The 3454-nt window shown below is 42.1% G+C and overlaps 1 pseudogene; it reads right to left on the minus strand.

The window, feature by feature from the left end:
* Positions 1 to 2386: 2386 nt before the first annotated feature.
* Positions 2387 to 2503, minus strand: LOC124617377 (annotated as a pseudogene).
* Positions 2504 to 3454: the final 951 nt, after the last annotated feature.

Genomic DNA, 3454 nt, shown 5'->3' on the forward strand with positions numbered 1-3454 from the left:
TAGGGGAATACGGCAGTTTCGTCTTAACATGCTGTGTCTAGCGTGTCCCACCTTTCCGCTATTAAAGCACATACCTGTGGTGCCATCCCTCCCCTATGCCTAATTACCTGTTTCATTAAAATGCCCACCCACAAATTCCAGTTACTCTGCCTGTATAATGCTTTTTTTGCTAAGTCATCCAATGGTAATCCCATTTCGTATCCATTTATTTTACATGTTTTTACTATCTTTTCATGGTTTCCATATTTTTTATATTTATTACATTTTTCCCATACTTTCAAAAGTCTTCCCATATTTTTCCATTTTTCTATACTTTTAGCCATATTCTATGCACAAGAACATTTATGCTTTTATTGCGTACCGTGCCACGTTTCTTTAGCATCCAGCAACGATTTGAGACAGAATCTGCTAAGTATTTGCAAGATCATGTTTTGTTGTTCTTAGAAATGACAATCCAGAAGGAAAAGAAAGAAATACATTTGTCAATACATAATACTAATTGCCAAAATAAATCCTTATATATTTTGAAACACACATAGATTGCTGACTTTGGAAATTTCAAATACAGCTTTATGCTTAGTGATTCTTGCTAAATCACACGTCATCCACATTACAACAACGGCATCCATTTATACCGTCGGAGTGGACCTTTTCCAAAATACGATAACTCGTGAAAGACTCACTCTAGAATCCTGTAAGCCACACCACTGACATTCTGATTTACCCTACTTTTAGTCTGTTACTGTCAACAGGCACTGTTCCATTTAAAAATAGTATGTTCGCATAAAAAATACATTTTATAACTATTATTACAATCTAGTGACTAACTAACAATACGAGCTCCTGACTATCAATCCATTCTCTGAAAACTGCACATCAGTAGCAGCATGTCCGGTGCAAGTTTTAGGTGATTCATTTTCTTTACATAGGTCAACTCTTAATATACTGGCTATTATCTCTACACTACCTTTGAAAAAAACTGATTTGTGTTATTACTCAGTACCGTGTCATCTGTTAAGAATTGTGCTTTACGATGTTGGGAATAGCACTCCAGAGGCCGTATGTACACACGACTAAGCTAGCAGCAGTTAGTTGCTGTATTGGGGTGCTCTGCATGGTAAAATATCTGTCTGTATTAACACCTGCAACATACCATCTATAATTGTTACATACACCCATATGTCATATTACAGTAATTGATAGATATGTTTAGAAAAACCAGTATTTACAGGAATTAATCGAAATTTATAACATAAGCTGGGGAGCTTTAAGATGATCACAAGATATAAGAGGAAGATGACACCATACACAGTATGTGTACTTTTATATAGAGGCGACAAAGCATTCTAAATTACATATCATTTGCATAGTGTTTGGGTTGAATAAACTATGTAGGCAACACTTGGTCAATCAGTCAATGAACCCTGTGTGGGATCACCATCATCGAATGCTGTGCATCTAGATTGAGAATTTTCAGTGTGTATTGTTTTACTGTCCAGGTTCGTAGATGAAGCTATAAGAAGATATGCATGCCAGAAGGCTGAAACTAATTGCAGAAGATGGATGGTTGCTCCATTAATATATATGTAAAGTAGCTAGTACACACAAATAACCAAAGACACCCACTGCTGTTCCATTACATTTTGGTACGTAATCAATGGGAGCAAAAAACTACCTAGTAGTAACTATCTAGACTAGCCTAGAATGCAATGACCTTATAAAGTAAATAGACCACTGTACATGTGGAGGGTATATGATACACGTTTTGGTGGCATCTGTCCTATACGCATATTCAGCGAAGGAATAGCAACTGGTTCCATATGCTCTTATCTCTCTTATCTTATTGCTGTGACCTCAATGGAGATTTTCGGTGAAGGTGACAGATGAATTATCACATTTCCAGTACTACAGCATTTCCCTCATTATAGTCTTCAGGTGTCTTTTCTCAGGTGTTTTGGCGGATATTTGGAATCTGTATCTGCATTCAGCACAAACAAATACTGCTCGTCACATTTTAATCTGCCGATTTGTTTCTCTTTACAAACAAAAATCATTTGCTTGGTTATTCGTTAATGCGGCCTCAGAGTAGTCTACTCATTTAAATGTAGCATAGGTGACATAATAAGTGGCTACTTTACTGGTCTTATTACCGAAATAAGTCAACTGAACAACTAAACTCCATCCGAACAGGTCTTGGAAGGCCCAACGGTACCGACCGGCCGCCGTATCATCCTCTCAGCCGAGGGGCGTCACTGGATGCGGATACGGATGGGCATGTGATCACCACACCGCTCTCTCAGCTGTTGCTAGTTTTCGTGACCGGAGCCGCTACTACTCAGTCGAGCAGCTCCTCAGTTTGCCCCACTAGGGCTGAGTGTGCTCCGCTTGCCAACAGCGCTCGGCTGACCGGACGGTCACCCATTCAAGTCCTAGCCCAGCCCGACAGTGCTTATTTCGGTGATCTGACGGGAACCGGTGTTGCCACTGCGGCAAGGCCGTTGGCGGAAAAAATTCAAGGTGATGGAAAATCCTTATTTCTGGAAAAAACTACACTTATGAAATTCTTACAGTTTCAAACTGTCTACACATGATATGCGTACAATGTCCACTGAGCACACGTCCGCAGAGTGCTCTCTTGCAAATAGTAACTTATCAGGCAGGCAGGTATGACTACAACGGATCTATTGTTCGAGCTGATGCAAAGGTGTCGTAGAAGACGTCGATCGTTTTTTCACTCCGCTGCAGGATGCAGTCACTGGAAGTGTTACTGACAAAATCATTTTACACACTTTATCTGAGGAGGCGGCTGTGGCAGCGGTAGGCTGGCTCCTCAGACGGCTGCTGAAGCCGCAGTGGCGGTGGCTGTGGCGCATGCCGTGCAGGGACGCGGAAGTTCGCAGCTGGATCCGATTACCAGTGCAGTGGGTGGCATGAAACTCTGAGGAGGGGAAACTGCGTTGCTTTCAACTTCCTTTCTGTTTTAAATAAACTGCTTGCCTTGTGGTATCGATAGCTAGGATGCCACGGCGTAAGTTAAGTTGGCACTACTGCGACACACCGACGACAGTGCCCTCTAGCAGGCGCTGTTGGGATCTACGAGCTCCGCTCCAGATTCTGCCCATTTCATAGAGCAGATGGCCGGGACACTTCGCTTCAGCTTCACACCTACGTACAAAGTTATGTATGCCTCTGTAAATATTCACGAACCAGTAAACCAGTTTTACCCACTCGCAGTACCGACGTGTATTACCTTTTCCTGCTCTTACCCTCGCGCCGCCTTCCAGGTGGGATACAAAATGCCCATTCATATCTATACCTATACATAAGCCGCGTGATGGTGACACCACAGGTTTGGGATGGCAGTGTAATTTAGCGATACAACTATGTTGTTGTTGTTGTTGTGGTCCTCAGTCCTGAGACTGGTTTGATGCAGCTCTCCATGCTACTCTATCCT

The sequence above is a fragment of the Schistocerca americana genome, chromosome 5 (assembly GCF_021461395.2).
Source record: "Schistocerca americana isolate TAMUIC-IGC-003095 chromosome 5, iqSchAmer2.1, whole genome shotgun sequence".
Taxonomy (NCBI): Eukaryota; Metazoa; Arthropoda; class Insecta; order Orthoptera; family Acrididae; genus Schistocerca; species Schistocerca americana.